Here is an 11,302-nt window from a genome sequence, read left to right as displayed (position 1 = left end):
AGTTAGTAGCAGACCCAGGAGCAGATGTCAAATCCAGTCCTTTCACATCCCTGCTGCAATACACAGAGAGAGAGTTATGACCCCACTGCAGATTCCTAGGAGGTTCTCCAGGGGTTGTGATCTGTATTTTTTTCCTCCAGCTGCAGAGTGCTGTGGGTTTTTCTTGTTTGCACTGCTCAGTCCCAGTGTTGGCACTGCACACCCGTAAGAACTGAAAGTGAAAATCCAGTTTTCTTTTTTAGAAGGCAGAAGCTGGTTGTGTGGCTTTTCCTTCGGTTTCTAAGTGGCTTCTGCATTTCTTGAGCAGTGCTCTGGTGGAGGTGTTTATGAACTGAGAGCTGGAAAGGGTGCTCAGATGGATGGAGAAGGGAAGAGCATAAAGGCATCAACTTCAGAGGTAATCACAAGGTCTTTTTCTCTAGGGGGTCCTGTCTTGCAGCCAATCATTTACAAATTGTTGTTTCCTCTTTAAGGAAACAGGCACTTAGAAGTCTAGAGCATTAAGAGGGTGAATGATTACTATGGTTAACACTTTTTCCATATGGAAAGAAGATGCATTACTTGTGTGTGTGATCTTGCTAAATAAGTAACACTGCTTTTTGCAGTCCTGACTGCCAGCTTGTATGCTTTCACATTGCTTGTGTGACTAGAAAAACCAACAGCTTCATTACATTCTGCACTTCTATGAGTGAGTGACCACAAAACTTACTGAACAATTTTATTAGAGCATTTGCATCTTCATGTAATTCCCAAATAATCTTTCCTACATCCAATTAGCCTTCTTGTAACTCCTTAGCATATTTTGCTTATACCTCCTTTTTCAAAATTACCATCCTGTCCTATTTGCAAATAAAGAATAACTTACCAGGAGGGTTGCAGTAGAAATCTTTGTAGCTGTTTCCTGTCAAGGTGAAGCTGTTGCCCAAGCTGGTGCTGGTTGTGCATTTTTTACCCTGTGGCTCCTGGTGACTCAAGAGTTCAAAACAAAGCAGCAACAACAAAGTTCAAAACAACACACAAAGTGTCAGTGTGTAAGAACTTAAATCAGTGAAACTGTTCTGCTTGCTAATATACTGCAGGCAGAAGATAAAATATGAGTAGTGTTTTCTAATCGTTACTGTGAGAAAATGTTTTAAGAGCAGTTTCTGGGAAGCTGTGTACTTTGGATTTTTGTGGATATTTCTCAGCTCAAATGGCAATGTCTTGGTGGTCACTTACTCTACTGGCTTGTTGGAACTGTGGAAACAGACTGCATTTATACACTTGTTCTGGTAACAGCTCTTTTATTTGTGCTTTTGTTGTCTTTTGGTTTTTTTAATTGTGAGAGCTTGTTCAGTATTCAGCAGATCAAAAATGTGAAAGTGGTACTGAAAGTAATATAACAATTAGCTCTTATGTAAACTTTGCTCCTTTCCCAGTAGAGACCTTAGAGTGGAATATAAAATCTGTAGTCTTTTCTGAGGTTATTTGTATTTTATTTTGTTGTTCTCTTCCTTCAATAGTTTAATTTTTTTCAAACTGAAATGGAAGTCGTTTCCATGGGATACTTAAAGGTCTAGATAAATTTTAACCTGAAAGTCTGTCCCATTACTCCACCAAGACAGTTCTGCCTGACCTTAAAATCCATATCCTCAAAGATTCCCAAAACTGCTAACCCTCAGGTTCATGTGGCTGAACAAAGGCAGAGGGGCAGGAGGTGCAGTGTTTGTGAACAAAGGTGAATAATATTCTGTAAGTACTGAACAGATGGGTAGGCGTGGTGCTTGGGTGTCAGAAAACGGCAAGGGAAAACTAAACCAACCAATATGGCTGATAAACAAGCTTCAACTTTATTGCGCAGTAACTTTTACTTATATAGTGTTTCTGTGACCACTGCCCTGCCACCACACACCAACGTGACCTTTTATTGGACACCCAGTGTGTTTACCTGTAGCACAGCAAATCCCTGGTGCAGGTAGCACAGGATCGTGGGCTGATCTCATTGGCCCCTCAAACATGGGGTTGGGCACGGCAAAGGGGTCACACCCCCTTCCTTTTCAGGAGCATTCGGGAACATTCTCCAACCTGTCTTACCTCGAGTCCTGTGTCCAGTTCTGGGCCCCTCAGTTTAGGAAAAAGATTGAGGTGCTGGAGCAGGTCCAAAGGAGGCAACTGGGCTGGGAAAGCGACTCGAGCACAGATCCTATGAGGAGAGGCTGAGGGAGCTGGGGGTGTTGAGGCTGGAGAAGAGGAGGCTCAGGGGAGACCTCATCACTCTCTCCAACTCCCTGAAAGGAGGTTGGAGCCAGGGGGGGGTTGGGCTCTTTTCCCAGGCAACTCTCAGCAAGACAAGAGGGCAGGGTCTCAAGTTGTGCCAGGGCAGGTTTAGGTTGGAGATGAGAAAGAATTTCTTTCTGGAGAGGGTGATCAGGCATTGGAATGGGCTGCCCAGGGAAGTAGTGGATTCTCCGTGTCTGGAGATCTTTCCAAAGAGCCTGGATGTGGCACTGAGTGCCATGGGCTGGGAACCACGGGGGGAGTGGATCAAGGGTTGGACTTGATGATCTCTGAGGTCCCTTCCAACCCAGCCAATTCTAGGATTCTATGATTCCAACATTCTACAACACTTGGGGACATGGTTTGGTCATGGACTTGGCAGTGTCAGGTTAACAGCTGGACTTGATGGTCTTCAAGGTCTTTTCCAACCCAGTTGATTCTGTGATTAAATGATTTTAAGATGACAGTCCCTTGGTGCTCTGCTCCCCCATGGTGGGTTGATAGGGGTTGCTAGCTGGTGCTTTGAAAAGTAAGGAGTAGGACAAAGTGAATAATGTGTGAAATGGTGCAGATGGATCTGGTTTTGAAAAAAAAAAAAACCACAGTCCAAAATCAAAAGAACTAGAACTATTTTTAAATGTATGGAAAGAGGACGACAAAAGATGCTGAGCTCTTTTGGTGCTCTGCGGGGTGTTAATACTTGATGGGGCAAGATGACATTCTTGCAAGGTTGCATAGGTGAGGAGCACTGTGCATAAATGGAAGAGTTTGTTGCTTTGTGGTGTGAAGTGGATGAATCACAGCTCTGTGGATGCCTGGGGAGCAGGGCTTGGACCCTGCAGGGGGTTGTTGAAAGCTTTTGGCTTTCAGCAGGAAATTTTTCCACAGGAAATTCTGCATAAAGTCTCAAAGATGCCTCCTGTACCTGTCAGTAGGTGGAAAGGGCTTGTTTTGCAGTTGTGTTCCTCCTGTCTTACCTATTCCAGGAAATTGATGGGCAACTCTCAGCAGATCCACAGATCTAAGCCAACACAGATCATGAAAAACAAATAATTACTCGCTTCTATTGAATAATTCATGTGTAATTGGGAACAAATGCATATTTAATTTGGAAATTTCCTCAAGGCACTTCTCAGGTAGTCACAAACCAAAAGAAGTTTTACTGAAAGCTTTTAGTGAAAAGCTCCTAGAAGCAAAGCAGGCTCAAGAGTGTGCAAACTTGTGGAACTTTTCCAGACTTTTTATGTCTGTCAGTTTGCAAAACTTGTGTTTAGTGGATTGTATTTCACAGATTCATGCCAGTTTCATCATAATGCTTGACAATGACTTTCTGACCAAAGATATTCTTTTAGAAAAGAAGCACACTTGTCTTTCTTCATGCAATTTGAACAGACATTTTCCATCAGCTAGTCTAAAATAAAAACAAAGTTGAGTTTGACAATCAATATTTAATCTTAAGTCAAATAAACACTCATTCTGCATAAAACATCTTCCTCCTATACTGTTTTGTGTGCTTTGGACCTGACAGCAAGTAAAGACTTTGTTTGCTGTACGTCCTGCTGAGTGATGTGTGCGTGGCCACTGTCCTGGCAGCCTTGGAGGAGCTGGGTGGGCATGGAGCCTCCTGGCCCAGAAGCTCAGGGGAATTTCCCTTGCCCTGCAGAAAAATCTGGTAGCCTCCTGCTACCATGATTGACCCAGAGATGGAAATGGGTGCATGCAAGCCTGGCAGTTGGAAAAGCTGTCACAGAGTGAGTAAGAGCAGGACAGCTTGAGTGTTTCTTTGCCTTCCAGCAATCTTGGATAGAGGAAAATTTATGGGTTTGTCCTGGAACTTGTTTTCTTTTTTATTTAAGTGTTACACTAACACATAGTTAATGTCCAATCAGGGAGATGACTGAGGGAGGAGCCTGGTGAGCCTGCTGTGGGTTGGTGGAGGATCTAGGAGAGCATCAAGCACTGCTGGAGATGAGCACCCAGGGCAACCTGGTGGATTCTCCCCACTTTGTGTGGTTATGTTTCCTGCTTCTGACCACTGTAGCTCCCTGTCCAAGTGAGTTTGATCCTTCTTTGATCTTATTGGTTTTCACTGCATGATAGTAGCTAAAGGCTTTTGAATTGTTACCAGAAAGCTCAGTTGTGGCCAGTTAAAACCACAAAACCATTAAGGTGAGAAACAAGATAAAGAAGGTGAAGGTTGATTCATTTGGAGCTGCTGCAGTTACTTGTGTTGGGATGTATCTGACCTCAGGTGAGGTGACTCCTTGCTCAGTCTGCACAAGCACAGCCCCTTTGTCAGCTCTCAGCACCCAGCCCCAGCACATTCCAGCACTTCAGCCAAGCTGCTGCTGCTTTTTGCCTTGGCAGTAAAACTGTTCCTTGCAGGAACACTGAACCAAAGCCGTGGCAGTGGGACCCTGCATCCAGCTGGATGCAGTCTGGCAACTCAGCTGTTAAATTCCTATGTCCTGGGATCTGGATGGATGCTGGACATAATACCTGTTAGGATTGTGCTGAGGGGGTTGGAATGAGAGAAAATCCTAGAATCCTAGAGTGGTTTGGGTTGGAAGGGACTTTAAAGATCATCTTGTTCCAACCCCCCCCCCCCATATGAGCAGGGATGCCACCCACTAAACCAGTTTGCTCCAAACCCCATCCAACGTGGCTCTGAACATTTCCAGGGAGAGGGCAGCTGCAGCTTCTCTGGGAAACCTGTGCCACTGTCTCAGCACCCTCACAGGAAGGAATTTCTTCCTAATTTCTCATCTAAATCTCCCCTCTTTCAGCTTGAAACCATACACCTCATTCCATTTTCCAGGCTGCCAGCTTCCTAGTTAAAATCCTAGTGGCAGCAGTGGGGAATTATGTTGTATTTTTGTATGCTAAAAAATTGTTTTGGAGACTGGGCCCAATTCCATACAAAAATTGACCAATGGCAGATGGTGTTTCCTAAGCCACGACTGGATTTGTCCACCCAAAACTCATCCTATTGTCTAATACAAAGTTTTTTGTGAAAAAAATGGTTTAAAATATTTTTTCTTTGTTTTCTTATTTAGATGTTGCCATGCACAGTGACAACACTGCTGAGGGGCTGCAGGACTCTCCCAACACAAAGGTGACAGTCTACCACTGTGAGATCAATGTATGTGATTTATCCAGTTTTGAAACCTGTGACATAATTGGTGAAACACAAAATACTAAATTTTCAAATGAAATAATTCAGCTGCAGACCAATGAAACACACATCATTATGTGCTTTTGGCAAAAAAATACATTTCTTCATGAGGTTTATGCCATCTTCTGGGAGAAGGACATGCAACTGGGATACGCATGTGGCATTCCAAATTCTGGAGGTATGTTCTGCTTGGGTCCTGGCATGTGGGAAATGTATTTCTGGTTATGAAACTGAACCTTTAAATATTTACATACATATTTACAGTGGGGTTAATGAGTCTAGCTTGACAAAATTGGTTTCTTTTGTAAAAAGAGTCATTAAGTCATTTACAAAAATGACTTTTTTAACCTATTAACCTCTCTAACCTTTTAAACCCTTGATTTAAGAGCTCATAAATCATCTGATCTTGTAATTGAAACTTCTTTTATCTTCCAGCTTCCTTCAGATTAGTGAGGAGTGACATTGCTAAAATTTGCTGTAAAGCAGAGACAGACACCTCAGTGCTCCACAGCCCTCTGGAGTGCTACCCTCAAGTGTTAGATGAGGAAATCAGAGCTTCAACAAGTGACATCACTGATGAGGGAAATCCAGGTTAAGTATTTTCAGTGTTTCTTGGTCCTTTGCTTTGAGAAAGTCCTGCCCAAGTAAATGTGAAGAGGAAATGTGCTACACACAGTTACTTTTCTATCCTAATTTCTTTCACTCTAGTGATCCCTGTTGCCTTCTTTAGGTTGAGGACAAACAGGACATCTTTGCTTGAGACAAGTAAACACTATTTATCCTTTTTCTGGGGAGAATCCTTGGTAGGGATATGGCTATGTGCTCCTTGCTGTGTTATTTGGATTTTTTTGTTGTTGTTTTTGGGGTTTTTTTGTTGTTTTTGTTTTTTGTTTGGGGCTTTTCTTTGGTAGTTTTTAAATGTGTGGAAATGCTGGGTGATTCTATTATTCCTCTTCCAAATTAGGCAAGTATTAAAATAACCTTCCTACATATTTATGTGTTAAAGTTACTGTGCATGAGGTCTTCAAAAAATGGGCAAAATGTATTTCCTTTTGCCTTTGAACATTAAGGATATGTTACCTGGCTGAATGAATTGTCCATTCTGGATCTTTACTGCATCCTGGCTGATGCTTCTGAGGCAGGCTGATGTTTTGGCACACCTGTAGGATTCACTTTGACTCTTTATTTTCTTCTCCTCTCCAGGGAATCTTCAGTTTGCAGACAGTGAAGAGATGAGCAGCATTGGCATGATCAGCATCCTAGTCCCAGTTCTTGTGGGCTGTGCAGCAGCAGGGACACTGTAGTGCTTTCTACAGCACCACAACAACCAAAGTATGGCTGACAGGTTTGGGTTCCTGTGGGTAAGAGGCCTTACAGGCTGTGCAGGTAGTGGAAAAAGCCTCTAGGGATTTCTTCTGGTTGCTGTTTCCATAACACTGTTTATGAGCTGGGTAAATGATTGAGAGACTGCTGAAAATCCTTGAGGTAAATGGTTCTGACTCTCAGCTCTGCCTGCTAAAAAGCCAATTTAATATATTTTCCTAAATAGGTCCAGGGGTGAAATTTGTTTTGCAAATTAAGGTGCATGGAAAGGTCCAGGATAGGCTTGATGGAGTCAGTTGGGAGTAATGTGACTGAAATCTTCTGGAAATATCTGCTTCTCTCCCCATCACTCTCTAGTCTTCCCTTCTCCTTCACAAAACAGAGGCTGCAGTACTCCTAAAGTGAGATAAAATGAACAAACCTCTTGAAGCAGTTGTGCTACAGTAGAATATAGAACTTGGGATGCAACTGTTCTGTCAGATGGCCAAGTGTCACATCTGTCACATCTCGGGGGGGGGATTTGTAGACACAAGGCCTGTGCTTTGCTTTCACATGGATATCAGTGAGTTGCTGAGGAATTTCAGATAAATATAAATTGGGGAAAAAACTGCAAGTCTGATAGTTTTAATTGTAACTGCAAGTCTGATAGTTTTAATTCTCTAAGTAAACCCTTACTAATGCTAGTATTTTTTTGCTGTTGTTTTCCCAGGACCTATTGTAGTATTCCATCAGATTCTTAATGGTAAGGATTGACTTTCTGGGGTTTAAATACAGGTAATGATGAAATGACATTACTGCAATGGCCAGAGGGCAGACTAATTGTGTTTTCCAATATGTTCAGTAGTAGCTCATTTCCTCCCTGCATCAGGTCTGTGTCAATAGGTCTCAGCCACTAAAGGACTTTACAGCTGTTTTAGAACTTCTACAATACCCCTTGACCCTGACATGCAGCTTCTCCCCTGTATCTTGTAACCAACTTTTCTCCAGGATTTATGGGACCTCTTGTAATGCCATTCCTCTCAGTTCCTGAGCTAGTCCATGCAACAAATATTGTTTGTTTCTTTCAGAGAGTTGAAAAATTAAATTTCTAGGTCTGATTTAATTTAAGGTTAACTTGTTGGTTAGAATTTATTTCAAGTGTAAGTTGGTTTTTTTTATGTAGTGCTCCCTTTCTAGTGAATAGAGAGAAATAGCTGTGTTGAGAAGATGGTTCACCTCGCCTTGAAATGGTTCTGAGGTGAGACAAAATAATTACCTTGTGAAGGTCTCTCTCTCCTGAAGTCCTGTCTTGGGGTGTAACACTCGGTGATGTTTCAGGTCTGTCCTAGAGTCCCTGTAAGGCGAAGGCTGAGGGGCCACAGCAACCAGAGCAGGGTTTCAGCATGAACTTGCTGGGTAATAAAACTGTGATTTTTTCACCTTTCAGGGCAAGGAATGGTCCCATAGCAGAAGAGACAGGGTGGCTGCCCTAGGGACTTCACACTGCAGATTTCCAAGCCCAAATACAGGCAATTGGGTTACAATTCTCACTGAAGCCAAAGTTTGGTGTGCTCAGAGATATTTTCCTTCAATTCTGCAGTTGTTAAAAAAAATCAAAGGGTCTCTTGATGCAAAAAAAACCCCCTTGCACTTATTCAAAAAACATCTAGAAGTAAGAAAACCAGCAGCAAAATCCTCAATAATGATGCACAGTGTTCCGCTGAAGAAACAGACGCTCATTTGTACAAGATGCTCAGTTTTCACAAATGTACCTTCACCAAGTCTGTGCATTCACCAAGGACTCTGGTTGCCACAGTTGTCTTCTTCCAGGCCTTCTTGAGCAACACAAGAATCTCCTTGGATCTGCCAACCTCTGAGGACAGCAGTCATCACAAAATGCATGGCTGGCTCAGCAGCATGGGTTTAGACCACCTGAATTTTCTCAATGCTTTCTAGGGCTGTAAGTTCATCTGAACTGTGCCTGTGCTCAGGAAGGATGTGTTGAACCCCAAAGCAGATGCTCTCTGCGTGCTTCCACTTCATAACGTGAGAGCACATCCATAGGTCTTAATTTTTTTCTCTCCCCCGTGGTCTCTAAGTCCTAAAAAGCATTTTGTACATGTGACTGGTGTGTTAAGTGACAGAGATTTTGGCCGTTTAAACACAGATTTGATTTTGCTGCCACCTTCAGGCTGAGGACATCTCAGCTTGTTCCTGTGCAAGAGTGGGTGGGGGGGTTACATCCAGCTCCCTCAGAAACAGCTCTGGGTCATGGGAGCCATCAGAGCCCTTTCTCAGGCTGAACAGAAGTATGGGACCAATCTCCCTGGCAAATTAGGTCACAACACTGACAATTTTAGTGTAGGGCACCTTCAGTGGATAGGAAAGCAGACTGAGGCACCTGCTCTGTTTCTGTATCAGGAAAGCTGCAGTATTTGTGTATCTGACACAGGTCTGGGTATGCAGCCTGCAGGCAGTGTGGTGGATCCTGTGCTCCAGAGATCCCTGTCTATGGGTCACAGGCAGTGTGTCATCTTCGAAGGATTCTTCAGTCATCCTTGATTTAAATAAATCCTCAGAAGTAGCTTGTGTTAGACCTACTCTAGTGTCATGCTTCTGTGCAAAAATCAAGAGCAGTACAAGTAGGAAAGCAGATCCATGAAGCAGTCTGAGTACTTGCTGAATCATTTTTGCATGGTTTAATTACCCATGAACCTGGAGCTGAAACTTCCAGCAGGAAATCTCAAAGGATGCAGGATGTCATGTGACTCCTGAAATTTGCTACCATCAAATCTAAAGGGAAAAGTGATTAATGAAAGACAGGCAAAATTATGTTAGTAATTATGTTTAGAAACACAGACAAGCCCCTAGGCTTAAATATGACTCTTGTTTTGCACAGGAGATTAGTGCTGTAATATTTTTATTATGTTTTTTTGGGTTTTTTTCTCCCCTCCCTCCCCACTGGGGGCTTCATGGCCATGCTGATCTAAGATACCCTTTTAACTTGGCTCTCAGCTTTTTTTTATTATTATTTTTGTCTTTTCAGTTTTGATGGGTTGGAATGCAGTCAAAATTTCCTGAAGAGATGACAATCCTCAGCTATTCAAAGGCTTTTAGGTATTTCTTGAGTGTGTTATTTCAGCTTATTTTGTTGTAAACTCATTTCCATCATGATGAATGACTCTTTACCTGTAAAGGCTCTGGACTGTGCAAAGAGTTGGAGACAGAAGGAAAATAAAACTTCTCTTTATGCAGCACCTTAGCAAATTGTTCTTCTTGGGTTTTCTTTCCTAGAACAGGAGTGTTTGAAGCTTTCAAGAGGGGAGTTTTCATCCCACTTTCAGCTGTCATGGGTGTTGTTTTTGGGTTTGTTTCCCTCTGCTGTAAATTTATTGCTGTAGATGCCTTTGAGAAGTGCCAGGTGTTCCAGCTCATGCAGTCAAGCTGTGTCTGTGCTGCTGGGGATTTCCCATGATCTGTGCATTTTTTTCCTAAAATTGAAGGCTGTGGCCCTTCTTTTCTGTGATTTTTTTTAATGAGAAAAACAAAAGGGGAAAAATATGTGTATGCTGTGCAAATTGATGGCTAACACTGTGGTTTTGGTATAAATTCAGGTTTTGAGTTCTTTGGAAATGGGACAGAGGGATAATTGAGAGCTCACATTGTATTAAACACCACTTGGGGCCAGAGAGATGGAGATGTTTTAAGAAAAAAGGTAATGTGGACACTCCTGGTGACAGTTGCTCACCAAGACACAAGTCAGACTGATCTCTGGGGCTTGCTCAAGCACACTTGCCTTTATATCTCTTCTTTCAACTGATGCTTATGCAGTTTGTGATACTCAGTTGCATCATTACCAACTGTTTCACTTTTCCACACCTGGGTTGTGTTGTGTTGGACACAAATCACCCTGTTATAAATAGCTTTAAAGATCTACAGTGTTTGTTCTAAGCAACTGCACTGTGTTGTTTTGCAATACACAACTGCAGACAAATATTGGTTAAAGAAATTTTAAAATTACGCCATAATTTGGTAACTGTGATTTCATTATTTGCCTAGTTTCTGTTTATAATGGTTATGTGTTTGTTGTTATACTGATCACAATAAAATATCAGCTTAAAACCTGGCTATTCATTGGTTATCCTGTTTGGTTTTTTTTTAAGTGACTGATGAAATTTCTAAGCTTCCAAGCATTTGAGAAATTTTTCACCTCTTTGGGAACATCCCCTTTCCTTTTGCCTTATCCCAGAGAACAGTGGCTGCAAGAAGAGCTTCTGATGATATCAGGGAAGGGAGGGAGCAGGTTTCCCTAATTGTTGAGGGTTTCCCTGGAGTAACAGAGCATCTCTCATACCCTTGCTCCTTCCAAAGCCAAGACCTCTGCATTTGCAGCCACCAGCCAGGCAGCCTGGCTGCACCTGACAGACTGAATTGATTGTACCAAGAACCTCCATCTTACCATAAAGTCACAACAGGGAGATATCTGCCTGACTCTGGCACTGTGCGGAGCAACTTGGAGCCTGGTTTTCCTCAGCTGCCTGTAAAGGGCAGGTAGGTGCTCAGTGCAGT

The 11,302-nt window shown here is 42.5% G+C and overlaps 1 long non-coding RNA gene across 1 annotated transcript; it reads left to right on the top strand.

Annotated features, from left to right (window-relative positions):
• Positions 1 to 211: 211 nt before the first annotated feature.
• Positions 212 to 8,426, top strand: LOC115599323. Its single transcript, XR_003988319.1, has 7 exons — positions 212 to 397; positions 4,146 to 4,309; positions 5,313 to 5,609; positions 5,867 to 6,022; positions 6,635 to 6,763; positions 7,464 to 7,496; positions 8,181 to 8,426. It is a non-coding gene; the product is annotated as an uncharacterized LOC115599323 (long non-coding RNA).
• The last annotated feature ends 2,876 nt before the right edge of the window (positions 8,427 to 11,302 follow it).

This window comes from Calypte anna, chromosome 18 (assembly GCF_003957555.1).
Source record: "Calypte anna isolate BGI_N300 chromosome 18, bCalAnn1_v1.p, whole genome shotgun sequence".
NCBI classification, from domain to species: Eukaryota; Metazoa; Chordata; class Aves; order Apodiformes; family Trochilidae; genus Calypte; species Calypte anna.
Note: the sequence above shows the minus strand (reverse complement) of the source record. Positions and strands in the feature narration are given on the sequence as shown.